Genomic DNA, 16,518 nt, shown 5'->3' on the forward strand with positions numbered 1-16,518 from the left:
CCATCACACCTATTTGATCTAGCCAAGTGCAATTGCACTCAATTCTAAAGACTTCTCTTTTGATTCTAAATGCATTGGGTCTATATGGCTTGGAGTCTACTTTTATTTGTCGGATCACTCGACCATTAGTGTTGTACTCTATCATCTTGGCCTCTTCTTCAGTGCTTTCATTCGAGGGATAGCAATCCTTGTACTCGTCATCTACATTGCTACCTCCTGTGTGACTGCTCATCATCATCTAGGTTGCTATTCTCAACTTTCTTTTCATCCATGATCAGTGTGCAATTGTACCTAAGATCTAGGTCATGCACTTTGATTCGTTGCCATTTCGATTTGTCTATGAGATCTTGGAGCTGCTTGAGATTAGCCATTGGGTGACCAGCTAGCTCCCTTGTTAGATACTCAAGAATCCCTGGAGCTCAAGTCTGTTAGACAGAACATGGAAGGGGTGGGTATTTATTGCTTGATAGGGTTTTTAGCCATCATACAGAGTGGTACTGAGATGGTAGGGTCTTGCCCCTTGGAGTCTAAGGTGCGATGGCTTAATGAGTCTCACTAGCTTTTCTTACAGCCTACTTATAATCTTCCTCCTCATCTAAAAATGGCAAGTCAATGGTGGCTACTATGTGCATCTAGTCCCGCTAACTTTGAGAGGCAAGGAATATACTTTGTCACTAGTCCACATGAATTCCTTGCTTGGGTGTCTCCTTTCAAGATAGAGGAGATTGCATCTAAGTTGACCAACATGATCATCCACATGTACATCTCAACTCTCATTGCCTCTAATTTTTTGCCCAGGAATATGAGGCCATTTCCCCAATCTTTGATCACTTTCATGTTCCTCATCCACCGAGAAATGTTGCCTAGCAAGATGTTGTAGTCTACTCCCTTCATTGCAATGAAGTTCACCGAGAACTGGACACCTACTACTATCTTCAAGGGCCAGTCCTTCAACACTCTAAATGGCTTAACTTTCATGCCATTATCCAATGTGACATTAAACCTTGTGGTTTCCACTGGCAAGTTACCTCAAACCTACAAAACTGCATGGCTAAGTGCACTGACTCCCAATCACGTGTCTATGATCCCCTTTCTCCTATGACCACATGCATCTCCGTTCCTTCCCAAAAAGCATTCACATGCAAGTACTTAGGCGTTGAGTTCAACACAAGGCTAGGTATTTGCGTGGCTGTGTCATTCTCATACAAGTTGGCTACTTCTGGCTTGTTAGATCCCTCTACCCATTGCTTCAATTCTTGCCATAATGAAGAGCTTTGCCTAAGCAAATCCCCCATGGGCAATGTTACAAGAGCCACTAGCAATGTTGTAAGCAGGCCATTAGCCACTTGCCTTTCCTCTTGCTCTACACTCTTTTGCCACTAGTCTCGAGCACCATGCCCATTGGTGTCTAAGCCTTGTCTTCATGATTCTGCACAAGGCGCAGATGCATCTCTCAAGTTCATGCGTGCCAATGAGATGGATATGCTCACACTAGAGAACTCATCGATCTTGTCTTCTAGGATGTGGGCTCAACATCCTTTAGATGCTCTTGGGCTTCTCTCACCCACTCCTTAACATTGTTGACTATTTCCAATTGGTGCTTTGGGTCAAGATATTCCCTAACCTTAGCACTCCCCTTCTCTATGGTTTTAGGTGCTGAAGTCTTAGCCTTTGCACTGGTCACTTGCTTTCCTCTCATTAGTGTGGTCGTGATGTCCATTTTTAGTGTCACTTTGACGTCTACCATCTTCTTCCTTCTTCAGCAAGTCTTCTTCCCTATCGAGGTAGCACCTGAGTTGCTAGGTCCTGGCAATGAAATATCAACTTGCTGCATTTGTGCCCTAGTCATAACATTTAGCAAGATGGGGGTGGCCTCACCATCAAGTATCTCGACTCCAAATAGGCCCAAGGGCACTTAAGGTATGATGGCTTAGCTAGTAGATGGTATTTGCCTAAGACATTTGGTGTATGAGTGAGTGATTCCACACTTGGGGCATCTCAAATCAGCCTTTTTCCGATTAGCTTCCTCCCGTCTGGCGTAATCAGATGAGATATGCCATGGGTGGCCACAAGTCTAGCATGAGATTGAGTCTTAGCTCTGCCCTCCTAGGCCTCTACCCCTTCCCCATCCTAACGCCATCACCGCCGATACTGGTCTAAAGTCCATTAAGATGGGATTGCCCTCATCGTCATACAAGATGTAAGGGTTTACGTATGTCTTGTCCTCATTTGGCTCCTCTACGTAATGTATTGGAGCATCACAGTGGATGGGTCACAAATGGCCCAGGTGGTCTAGCTATGCTTGTAGGATTGATGTCCATTCTGGTGACAGTTGGCTTGGCATCATTAGGTGCTAGGAGAGCTAATGCAACTCCCCTTTCAAATTTTGGTGGCCTATTTCCCAAGTAGTATGGCTAGTTGTAAAGTTGCAGATATGGTAATCACCTCGGTAAATAGGCAATGCATAGCATCATGACATCGAACCTACCATAGTTAGTACAAGGCCTAGATCTAGGATCCATGCACTCCGTTGAGAGGTGGTTCCCTCCACAATGGACACATTGCATGTGAGATCTTGCATGTCTTCTAATCTCTTAGAGCTTGGCCATCTCTAGCTTTATGTCATCCAATTCTTGGCTTAGGTCAACACTCTTCCCTTTCTCTTGGTTACCCTAACTGGATCTCTTGCTAGCAGTGGTAGCTCTCTCTAAGGTTCTAGAGGTTTCACCATCTCAGCTCATGGTTCTAGAGCTCCTCTCCTTGAGTAGGTCATCTACACATATGGCTTCCTCAAAGACCCTAGCTAGCACATCCCTTTGTAGGTTCGATTTTCCTACCAAGGCCTTGTAGAGCTCTACGCTCCTAATTCTACTTATGAAAGACAATAGAGACCACTTGCTCACTAGGTCACTCTACAGCCAATATTATCTTAAAGAGACTCCGCATGTGGGTAACATAATTTCTAATGTCCTCTTTGTCCTTTTGACTAACATTCATTAGTCAAACAATAAGGTTATCCAAGTATCCCACCTCAAAGAATCTCTTATAAAACATGCCCTTAAGAGTATTGAAATTGTTGTGTTTGGTGTCATCTAGATTGGTGTACCATATCTTCCCTTTGTCTCCGAGAAAAAGACTGAAGGATTGTGCATGTTGAGCTAGGTCTATTAGGCCGTTCACCTCACACACCTACTCAAACTACTCCATGAAGCCATATGTGTCAAGTTGGTACTTGTTGAGTTGCTTGGCAACTATGAGTATCTTCAGTTGGCTCCTCAAATTTGGCGTGATTCCTAGTCCTACTAGGAATGAAGTTGCTAGGGCTACTCCACTCTACTCTACAACCATATTGTCTACTCTACTCTACAACCATGTTGTCTATGAGAGTCTCTTAGTGAGAAGCTTGCTTTGTGAGATCGACTTCTAGCACTCTTTCCCTCTCCCCATTGGGTCCTATCCTATTCCAATTGGCAAGCGCTAAAACTCATTGGACCTCTCATATTTATATTTCCTACATTAGCCTTTGAGCTCACTACTCCTGGTTGTAAGTCGTTATGCCCTACAGTGCTTTCTTGGCCAATATCCGCTCTTCCTCAAGGTCAACTATGATATCCTCAACCATCCTACCATAGTGCTCCATCTTGGTCTGTAAATCATATCGATTGATCATTTGTTGGATACCGATTGGGAACTCTCCCAAGTTGAGCTGGTCATTTCATGGTTGGGGGCTTAGTCCTAACATCTTGTTGACCTTTCAATCTACTACATGGTTCTTGCCTTGCTTCGGGTTGAGCTCTACTTGGCCTAGGATTGCTAAATTGGTGAGTTTTTAGGTTTTGGTTAGTGTGTCTGATTCTTAGAGGTCTGATTCCTAGAATAATCAAACTATCAGATTATGGGGCTATCGTCTGACTGTGAAAATTGTACGGTAGAAGTTTGAACCTAGTTGTCCAAGTTGGTTGTCTGATTCGGACAGTCCGAGCTGCCCGGGCTGTCCGAGTCTAAGTCTAGGCCTACTGTCCGACTCGAACCGGCAGTGGCTAGCATTGCCCGATCAGATGTAGTATTATGGTATCTGAGTGGATTAGCTCAAACTATCTAAGTCCCAGCGTCCAACTCTAGGAATCAGACTCTACAACTGTGCTCGATTCCAACGGCACAAATGGCCCATGAGACATGATTTCAATCGATTTGACCTTTATGATCAATACGAAGTGCTAGAAAATTTTAGAATCAACCATTAGATGCAAAGGAAGGTTTGCATATACGTAGAGTAGTCAGAAACCTTTGAATTGCTACACTCGATCTCTTCTTTGCCCTAGAGCCCCAACACATACACACACTCTCTCTCTCTCTCTCTCTCTCTCTCTCTCTCTCTCTCAAAGCTTAGAAACTGAAAATGAGCTCACTTCCTCCTTCCTCGGGGTTTTAGACCCCCTTCTCCAACACTCCTTGGATGTGTTTTTCTCTTCTTTTCTGGATTACACCCCCCCTTCCCTTTGATTTAGGCCTGCTCTTACACAAAACCCTACTGTGGTTTTCTTTCTCTTCCCCTATTTTTCCTACCTAAATGCCTACAAAACCCTACAAATCACAAGCAAATGCTAACGCTAATCAAACAACTCATCCAAACTTCAAAAATCCAAAACACTTACTTGCAACAAAGATCAAATGTCCTTTCTTCCTACCTATCTACCTCAAGCATTGGTTCAGGGAAAACCCTCCAATGCCCAATTCAGAGTGCGCAAGCACTCAAGGCTCGAATCCATTGGTCCTAGAAACAGAACCAAAATGTGAAAGCTTTCGCTCAACCACCAAGATCCACGAACCACTTGTTTATCAAGCATTTCAAGTGAAATGCTAATGGCTACCTCTCACATAACCATACACACTTTCAAGCCTACAAGTGCAGTGAGCTTACCTCAATGCCCAATTGAGTACCCTTCTCTCTCAAGCACATTGATAGCTCCATGATCTAATATGCAAGCTCAATCCTCCACCTTCAAGCTCCATGCTCCATAGCCGTGCGCATGAGACAAGAGAAGAGAAGAGACACTCACTTTCTCACACTCTCACACTCTCTCTCTTAACCACAAGCATATGTAAGCAAGAAGAAGAAAAAGAAGAACCACTTTTGCCACACACCAAGAATGAGCTTCTATATTCACTTTTTGGCTTTCGTACATGCCCTCATCCCTTTGGGCACTCATCTCATTTTCTACATAAAGGCCATCTTGCCAAGGTTCTCTTTTTCTATTCCCTTCTATTTACATTATGCCTTCAGCTATGCATGTCCACTCTTTACAACTTTCATAGGAGGGAGCCTAGCGCTCTTTTACAAAAGTTTGGGGGTGCCGTTACATTTTAAAATGTGCCTTTACCTTTGCCTTGACTTTTAAGGCTGCCCTTGCACTTTAGGCGTTTTCCTCTCTTATCCTTTTGTCGAGCCACCTTTTTCCACCTTCCTCTGCATTTTTGAGTTTTCTTGAATTTTCTTTTGCTTCCTTTTTCTCTGTCTTACATTAGGGTTAACAAGTGGTTCACTAATTATAATGGTGGTGGTAGGCATGATGTTGTCCACTTGGGGGACAACTACGCATGTGATATTGTAGGCATTAGTAGTGTGCAACAACTGCAACTTTAGTATGGTTCAGTCTTTAGTTGAATCATGTGAGGCATGTATCCCAATTCAAGAAGAGCTTGATAAGCATAGGGCAACTAGATGATAATGGCTATCACACTAATTTTTGGGATGGAAAATGAAAAATATATAAGGGATCTAGGGTCATTGCTAAAGGCTCTAAGAGTGATACCTTGTATCCATTGCATGTACCTAATGTGCATGACCATGTTGTTGCCATTACTGAGTAGCCAAGTGTTTCTTTGTGGCATGGCTGATTGGGACACATGAGTCAAATTGGAATGAAAGTGCTTTCTCATTAGGTTATTTGTCATGTTTGAGATATGCTAAATTGACCATTGTGATCATTGTGTCTATGGTAAATATGCTCAGACATCACATAAAAAGTCTCTTTTTATTGAAATCTTCTCCTTTAGAGTTGGTACATTCATATGTATGTCAAATTCCAAGGTTGTCTCTAGGGGGAAAGAAGTAGTTTATCACTTTTCTTAATGATTCTACATGCCAACTATGGGTGTATGCTATTCATTAAGGATGAGGCTTTGGATAAGCTCAAGAAATTCCTAGCATTGGCTAAAAATATGTCTGGAGTGAAGACACTCATTCACTTTGAAAATAGTGGAGAATATGTGTCAAAAGTCTTTTGGGACTTTTGTGACAGCAAAGGGATAAAGAGGGAGCTCACTGCCCCTTGTGATCCACCCCAAAATGGAGTCGAAGAGCGTATGAATCGGACCATTCAAGATAAGTCTACACGTTATAGCTGTTCATTTGATCAATTGGTCTAGGGAGAATAGCTCCCTAGGAAGAGTGTTCAAGCAAGCCACCTTCATATGCTCATTTGAGAGTGTTTGGCTACGGGGCATTTGTGCATATTTGTAAGGAAAAATGTAGCAAACTTGAGCCAAAGTCTTGTAAATGCATTTTCCTAGGATATGGTGATAAGGGTGAAATGGAGTATAGATTATGGGATCCTTACAAAAGGAAAGTAGTACATAGCAATGATGTTATCTTCTGTGAAGATGGCATGCATAAATAGCTCGAAAACACAGAGGAGGTCAGAAGGATTATATTCAAGGAAGATGTACTTGTAGGACAACGGAGAATGCCCATTGGATAGTAGCAAATACATGTTATAAATGACCATAAATGTAGGGAATCATGTTGAAAATGGTCGACAAGGTGCCATCCATGATGTACCACAGTCTCAGCAAGATAGCACAAAGTTAGGATAGCCATATGTGGTAGGACATGCTGACATTTCAGGATAGCAAGTTGTAAATGCAGATTTTGGACCCCACAATCCGTAAATGTTGAATATTTGGTTCATAGGTCAACTTACCTTCAATGCCACTTGATAGGTTTATCCCTAGTGCTCATTATGTTGCTAATTATGTCATGTTAATAGATTTGGTGAACCATCATGCTTCAAGGAAGCAATGGACAGATAGGACAACAAGAAGTGGTGTAAGGCCATGCTGTCAGAGATAGAATTTGTTGAGAAGAATAGTACTTGGGGCCTGGTGCATTTGCCTAAAGGGCTAAAGTTTCTACCACGCAAGTGGGTTTATAAGATGAAAGTCATTTTTATTCCTTGCTAAAGGACAAAGCACGACTTGTTGCAAAGGGGTACAAGTAGGAACATGGGATCGACTTTGGTGAAATCTTGTCTTCTATAGTCAAAATGACTACTTTGAGGATGCTTGGTTGTATCTGAGGATATGGAATTTGTGTAGATGGATATAAAGACTACTTTCTTACATGGTGATCTACATGAGGACATCTATATGCGGCAGCCTAAGGGTTCTATGGAAAAGGAATAAGAGACAATGGTATGTAAACTCAACAAGAGTTTGTATGGAGAACTAAAATAGGCACCTTGAGAATGTTATCATAAGCTTGATACACTCATGCAATCCCAAGGTTTTAACAAGAGCTAAGTGGATTGCTACTTATACACCAAGAAGGTTGTAGATGGCAGCCTAATTATCTTGGTTTTATATGTGGATGACATGCTGATTATGAGAAGGGGTGTTCATGCTTTGGACATCCTGAAGTAGAGTCTACATAGTAGTTTTGACATGAAGGATCTTGGTGAGGCTAATCATATTATTGGGATATGGATACTCAGGGGGACAAATCAAAGGGGCTTCTCTATCTGTCACAATATGAGTATGTATCCAAGATTTTGCAGCATTTCAATATGGAGGGGGGAAAGTGATTGAGGTTTCATTGCCTCCATATGTGAAACTCAATGTAGAGGATAGCCCTACATCTGATGATAAAAAGGCTAAGATGGCCAAGATTCTATATGATTTAGCTTATTGATAGCTTGATATATGCTATGGTTGCTACACATCCTGACATAGCATTTCTAGTGGGAGTGATTAGTAGATACATGGCACACACTAGCAAGAAGCATTGGGAAGCAATGAAGGGTATTATGCGATACCTCCAAGAGCACAAAGGATTTGTGCATCTGCTTGAAAAGCAAAAGGCATTTATTATTGGCTTTATGGATGTAGAGTATGTTAGTCATTCAGATTGCAAGAAGTCTACTTTAGGGTATGTATTCACCTTCATAGGAGGATCAATCTCTTGGATATCCTGGGCTGTAGAAGTGTGTTGCATTGTCTACTACTACAGAGGCAAAGCACATCGCTACCACTAAGGCATGCAAAGAGGCTTTATGGATTTCATGTCTACTTGGAGAGCTTGGCATTCACAGAGGTTCATATCCTCTTTTATGATAGTCACATTGTTATTAGCACGGAATCGTCTTTCATGCAAAGACACATCGTATACAAGTGAAGTATCACTTTATGAGACGGAAGTAATTGAAATCAAGAGCATTGAGCTTGTCAAGGTACATATCAATGATAACCCTACAGACCTTCTAGTAGAGTGGTTTGCTCATTGCCAGTAGATGATGGGAGTTGGATAGGTATAGGTTTTCAGCTTTGTACATATGACTTAGCTAATTCTTTTCTCTACCTCAAGTAGGTTTCCTTTAGGGGGGAGGTTGTTGGGAATAAAGGGTCATTGTGCCCCTACCCACACTAGGTGTGAATGGACCCTTTGGTGTTGTACCATATTCATATACCTATCTAAAAAACCTAAGTGGTATACTGTCATTGTACCCACATAATGTGTTTATGTTAGCTTCTCTCTCTCTCTCTCTCTCTCTCTCTCTCTCTCTCTCTCTCTCTCTCTCTCTCTCTCTCTCTCTCTCTCTCTCTCTCTCTCTCTCTCTCTCTCTCTCTCTCTCTCTCTCTCTCTCTCTCTCTCTCTCTCTCTCTCTCTCTCTCTCTCTCTCTCTCTCTCTCTCTCTATACCTACACTGACATTGACGACTCCATTGAAGGTTTGTGGATCCGTGCACTTGATTATGGCTATACAAAAATCTCCCTCCAGCTTTCAATCACCCCATAGCTTTCAAAGCGACAGCTTCATACTATGCATTAGCTTGTAACTACATCTGTTGCAACATCTAATTATGGTGTTATTTTTACCACTCCATAATTGTATAGAGAGGTTGCTTCATATCTTTAGACATGGATAGACCTATAGAAAATGATGATTCTTCCATCTTGTCAATTCATTGGGTTGTGGCTTCACGTTGGGTTCACCACCGATGTCGAAGTGCTTTTGGGTCAAGCCACAAATCCATGAAGGATCAAGAGTGAAGCAAGATGAAAGAAGCCACTCTTGAATTGAAGTTCTAAATGGGAATTAGTGTAGGCTCAATGAACTTGTTCACAATAGATTTACTAAGCTTAGGATACAAGGGAATAAAAAGGAGAAGGAGATAAGCTCCACTAAGATGATAGTGGTTCATAAGTTATTAGCTTCCAAGAGGTAAATAGTACATCATTGTCTCATGGGAAAGCATAAACATAATTGGATACAAGATTATCAAAGCTATGCAATGAGGGAAACAAAGCTTAAGAGAATGCTTGAGTTTTCATTAAGATGAAGTTCCAAATAAAGAAGCCTCAAATAAGAAGAGAGTGGAGATAGATCATATATCCTTAATGTATGCAATAGAGCTTTTCAATTCCATGTACCACTAGCTTGAAGCATGGACATCTTCTCTATTGATTGATAGAAAGTGCAATCCTCCCATTCATGATCACTATCAATGTCTTCTTCAACTTCAGAATTATAGTAATTGGCTTCGTTTTCTCCTCTACCTTGGCGGTGTTCTCCTTCTGGGAATTATCATTAAACTACAAGCATGTTGAGGACCTTATTTATATGGTGGAGGTAGACACACTCAATAACACGAAGGTGATAATATTGTCCTCTCTATGTTGCGCAACAGACTAGAAAGGTAGGTAATTGGCCTCCTTCCTCCCATCAGTGCACATGCTTTCTCTCCCTTTCTTAGTATTTGATATTAGATGGCAATTAACTCTCAAATTGTAGTCAAAGTCAATTGATAATATCTCAGTTTTTTATTACCATTCCACATATATCCTTCTTGCAACCTCAAGATGACATCATGAATTGCTAATTTTTTGGCTCCCGGTGGCTTCTATATCAAGGTCATATTAAGGTGGTGAAGTACATCTTTTTTATTTTAGGTCAAGGCTTTCAAATTTTGTGCAATGATGATAGCATGTACCCTTGATCCAAAAGTTGTGTGAGTTTCTCCTTTAACTCAATAGCTTCCAGAATGGGCATCTAGTATGTTCTCTTAGCCATTGGAGCAACTCCCAATACAGCTTAATTTCATGGTCAACCTCCCTTTGAGGTGGGACTTTTGTTAGTTACTCTTTGGAAATATACCTAGGTATTCCTTTAGCCAAGATGGTTCTTCTTTAGCTTTATTACCCCTAATAAATATTATTAATCTTAATTAAGTAGATAGGTAGGCCTTTCCTTAATCCTTTAACAATGCAAGAAGCTTTTTCCAATTATATCCTAGGCTTTTCAGCCTCGCCTTGGGTAGTCACTTGATCCCCTTTCAAGTTTTACAATGTAAGCTAAGCCTTTCCACAAAGAATGTGGGCATCATTGGGGATTATCCAATCCATTCCTAATATGCACTCATAGGCTCCAAAGTTCATAACCCTAAACCTCATATTGGTAGGATTGCCTCCTAGGTTAAATTCCACCCCAATAGATTATTATATAAAAATGACTTCTTTTTCATTTGCTAATTCTCTGAGAAGTTTGGCAATGACTACCATTTTCTTGGCTTTCTTCTTTTTGTTAGTTTGGTATTGGCCTTGGTTTTTTTTATGAAACCACATGGCCCATTATTTGAAGAATTATGTCTCCAAAATCTGCCATTTTTAGGCTTTGACTAAAGCTCTTGGATAATTGGCCTTGCCCAAATTAATGCATCTTGAATGTCAAATAGAGTCATTGCCTTAAGGCATGTATCTAATGGAGAGTTCAATCCATAACAAAACTTTGACACCTATTGGGGGATATCCATGGGTGGTGCGTACTTTAGAAGTGATACAAACTTTGAGTAATAAGCTTCCAAGCTTAGGCTCAACTAGCACAAGGTAAAGAATTCATTCATCTTCATGTTCTGGTAAACTAGCATAAGGTATCTCTCACGTACAGCTTCCTTCAAGTTATCCAGGTTAGTCATTAGAAGCTCCTTGGCATTTACACCACTACTTCCAACATAGGTGAGTTTCTTTTATCAACTTTAACTTGGCTATCACATCCTAATTGAAAGGGGTAGTTTTTGTGGCAATGAAGTAGTCTTCCATTGATCAACCTCAAATTCCACATCTTTTCCCTTGCTTTTCCTTGGGATTGACAAAAATTTACATGATCAAATTTACATATAGTATGGTAAAATTTTGTCTCTCATTTAATGTTCATGGTACAAGGTTCCCACAAATTTGTGCTTAAGAAGATAAACTTAGGACAATGAGTACACAATTTTGAAAATAATAAGGACTCTTTTCATTATTTGAAACTGTGATAATGCTAGAGAGGTTTATGATACCAAGTAAAGGAAATTATTTCTGTGTGGCTTGTAGGGAAGTAGACCCTTTCCATGTTTAGGATTCAATAGCCAAAGGTATTACATTTCTCATATAGAGTTCTAGGAATGATAAACAAATACATCGATACTGTAATAGAATAGTAGTTCACCATGGATATCCATGAGTGAAAATAGACAAGAGGGGAGAGAGACGAAGGACCCAAGAGCACATACAAAAGCAATGGAGACTTGAGAACATAGAGAGATAGAGTTGAAATCTTCTTCTTCTCCTTTCTTCTTTTTCTTGTACACAAACAAGTCTATAACACAACAAAAGACTATACAAAAGTACCACAATATATCTACACCTAGTCTCTAAGTGTGAATTCACTAAGGAAAGAAGAGGTGGCACTATGAATATGCCATAACCAAGGATGGAATACGAGGGTATAGTCTAGCTATAGAATCACTGGTGTATCCTCATATCAGTCACCTAACATATTAGTGAATAATATCCTACCACATCACTTAAGGTGCATAGTAGATGCCAACTCATTTAGAGCTCAACATCATGTAGAGCTTGACATCTCAACACTCCTCCTCGAGCTCAGCATGAGCTCATGAACTCCAAGTATAGTCTTGAAGCATTGAAGCTTCTCAGCTCCCAAAGCCTTGGTGAAAATGTCAGTATCTTGATGCTCTATGGTACTAACATAAACCAAGTCAATATCACTTGTCAAAACCCGCTCTTGAGAATGAAATGGTAATGGGTCTTTATGTATTTGGTCTACATATGATACATTAGGTTCCTAGCCAATTAAAAGCTACTAAGGTTATCATAGTAAATGTTAACCTTCTTGTCCATTTGTATCCTTAAATTACCAAGTAGCTTGCACATCCAAGCAACCTCACATGTTGTAATTGCAGCATCTTTGTACTCTACATGTGTACTAGACAAGGCAATGGCAAATTGTTTCTTTTGCTGCTCGAAGTAACAACAACACTACCAAAGGAAAACATAAAATCATTGGTAGACTTCTTGTCACCCAATCTACATCTATGTAACCATGCAAGTCCAATGGTACACCTATACCATAGAATAAGGCATAGTCCAATATGGACTTGACATAGCGCAATGTGCACCACAACACTGCATCCAAATGTGGTTTCCGTGGAAGCTACATAAACTGACTCTCCAAACCACCTGCATAGTTTAGGTCTGGCCTATTGATCATCAAATAAATAAGGCTACCCACAATCTTCTAATACATAGTGGAATCATCAATCAAGTCATCCTTATGTGCACTAAGCTTAGCATTAACACCCAAACGTATAAAAATAGGCTTTCAATTAACCATACCATACTTCTTCAACATATCCAATGCATATTGTCTTTGTGACAACCATATACCCTCTGGAGTTTCGATTATCTCTATATGCTGAGAAAATAATGTAGCTTCGCTAAATCCTTTACCTCAAATCAATCTTGAGGAGACCCTTCACATGATCAATCTATGTCTCACTATTATCCATAATGATCAAATCATCCACATATATAACAATAACCATAATACCCATGTCAATCTTATAGATATAGTATGAGTGATCAGCCTATGATCTACAAAATCCAATACTGACAAGGTATTCTACAATCCTATCATGCCATATCATGGGTGTTTACTTCAACCCATATAAGGCCTTACAAAGCTTGCATAGATAATCTGGATTATTTTCATCCACATAACCAAGTGGCTAATCCATATAAACTTCCTCTTGAAATTCTCTCTGCAAGAAGGAATTCTTAACATCCATTTGATGCATGATCTAACCTTTTAATACAACTATTGTTGTAACAACTCTTATAGTGGCCATTTTGGCCACTAGAGCAAAAGTCTCATCGTAATCAATACCATGGATGTGCACGTACCCTTTGGTAACCAATCATGTTTTATAGGGCTGAATAGATCCATTTGACTTATGCTTGATCTTGTAAACCCATTTGCAGCCAATAGATTTCTTGCCTTTAGGTTAATGCACCAACTCACATGTGTCATTATCTATAAGTGTAGCTATTTCTTCATCCATAGCATTATCCTAATACTCATTACCCACTATATCCTCAAAACAAGTGGGTACAATATCTTACATTACTTTAGCCATATATGTATAGTGATGAGCTATGTGTCTATCATATATCAACAATCATTGTATTTTTCTTACTTTACTTGACCTATGTAGACCTCGATCACCACCAAGTGCTTCAGCATCCTCTCGTGTCTATCACACCATGTGTTTTAATAGGTAGAATCCCAGACTCCTTATCCAAGCTCTACTCAAAGCCATCTAAATCAGCATCAATATGAGAGAAACCTAATGATACATCTATCATAATGGGTGAGTCCCCAATTTTCTCTTTGCCTTTTCTTGGCATCTATGATGTATTTGATGGAGTAAATTGTGACCTCAATCTGCCACCACTACAAGGTCTATCAAGAAAACCATGTCTAGCAGACTCTTGTGGCAATCAATATCTGTGACTTTTGACCTATTTTTTACACAACCACACTCTCGTGTGGTGCACAAATCGGATATCGTATGCGTAGGTAGCGAGCGCGGAAAGTCCCCAAGAACAAAGAACTCTACTTTTTTCTCAAAAACCAAGAGAGAAGACTTGAAGACCAATTGGGTACAATCTCCCCCCATGAAGCAAAAAGACCGATTGGGTACAATCTCCCCCCATGCCTTGTGTGAGCACTCCACAAAGCATGTACTTAATATATTATTCATCTCCAAGCTTAAAAATAGCCGAAATTTACAATTAGCATGCTTTAGCTTTCATGTTTACTTTTGTCCAAATAAAGAATAAAGCGATTGGGTGCCCCAAGAGTCAGGCTGTGTCCAAATACAATGACCAATAATGAATATTTAAATCGTGTGCCCATGCGCATACAAAATAATAAATATATATCAAGCGCTTTAATAAATAAGTGCATCAAAATAAATATTGATGCCATGCCTAAGATGCGCCCCCATCAAAAATGATAATTTCTTCTAAATAACTTGAATACACACTATCGCCCAGTGCTTCCCAGCGCCACCACCACTTGCTCTACACATCAACTAAAGCATTCACAATTGTTAGAAAATAATAAAATTAAATCGACAAAAGTGAATACCTAGCAATCTTCAGCTACAAAATAAATAAATAGGTTAGAACTCTATCCTAACCTTAATTTAATAGGAGTGTGCACTCTAAACTCATAAACGTCCATTAATTTAAATGTGTATTTTGCGAAATCACCCACTATGGAATCACCCACTTGCACGTTAAATTAACGAGACGCCCAAAAAGGACAAACGTCCCCATCGACTTTTTGCACAAGGAATCCACCTTGTGTACGAGCCCCGACAAATAAATATAATTTTGGAATCCACCGCAAAACCTCATGGAATCTACCGTGGAATATGCCTCCTGGCATCATACCCCCGGGGTAGGATAACAATTGTCCTCAATTGCTATTAGCTCAATGTGGAGTGAGCAGTAAGGGGTAAGCACTTAGGTCACGAGCATGTATCCATTGGGCCTCTTCCATAGGATGATTTTTAAATTTCACCAAATATCTAAAATATCCACGGCCTGTTCTAGTGGTCATAAAGTCAGTATCTAGAATAGTCTCAAGTCCAAGGATTTTAGTTTCTTCTTCTAACAAAGGAGGATTTTCATAAACAGGATGGACACGTAATTGGTCTTTGAAAGGTCGTAACAAACTGATATGAAAAGTGTTGTGGATTTTCCAGTATTGGGATACTTCTAATTTAAAGGCATTGTCATTGCTTTTGTGAATGATTTTGAAAGGTCCATAAAATCTAGGAGCTAACTTTACAACAGGATGTTTCTCAACACTTTGTAGTCTTCGCTTTTCAATTCGTAACCAGACATAATCATCAACTAGAAAATTCATAGCTTTTCTTTTCTTGTTTACTTGTTTAGTATATGATTGATGGGCTTTCGCAATCATATCTTTAACTTCATCGAAAATAGTAGCATGCATGTGGGCAATATCATCAGCAGCTTTAACTTTGTTTGACAATGAAGTAAGAGGTGTATGCAATCTATATCCATAAATGATTTCAAAAGGTGCTTTTCGTGTAGCTGTATGTGGTGTGTTATTGTATGCAAACTGAAGTAAATGCAAGTGCGTATCCCAAGTTTGTGGTTTTGAAATTGTGTATGCACATAAAAGATCTAAGATTGTGATGTTTGTAGCTTCTGTTTGTCCATTTGTTTCAGGATGAAATGCAGATGAAAAATCAATCTTTGCTCCTAAGTTAGTAAACAAAGTAGTCCAAAAATTATTGCAGAATCTAGAATCACGATAAAAAATAATAACTTTTGGTGAACCATGGATTGTGAAAACGGTTTTCAGAAATAATTGAGCACCTTGAGATGCAGTTAATGTTTTCTTGCATGGAATGAAATATGCATGTTTGCTAAATTGATCTACAATAGTCCATATCATATCATGATTAGCTTGAGTGTTAGGCAGACCAGTAATAAAATCCATTGAAATATGCTCCCATGGTCTTTCAGGGATTAGTAAAGGCATTAACAAACCACACTGCTTACCATGGTGTCGCTTAACTCTTTGACAAATTAAACACTCATATACAAAGTTAGAAATATCGAATTCCATCTGTGGCCAATAAAAATCTTCAATCAAAGTACGTAAAGTGAAAATAATACCTCTATGGTCTTGATATGGGGGACAATGAATTTCGTGCAACACGAATTATCTAAATAGAACAATTACACATAACCTTTTCTCATAAAACATAAATCCATTAGCATAAGACAATGAATCAATTGGAATCGAGTTATTGGCAATTAATTTATTCCAATCAGCTTAAAAATTGGGGTCTTGAT

The sequence above is a fragment of the Lygodium microphyllum genome, chromosome 2 (assembly GCF_053477565.2).
Source record: "Lygodium microphyllum isolate KBCC chromosome 2, Lygodium_microphyllum_v1.1.10, whole genome shotgun sequence".
NCBI lineage: Eukaryota > Viridiplantae > Streptophyta > Polypodiopsida > Schizaeales > Lygodiaceae > Lygodium > Lygodium microphyllum.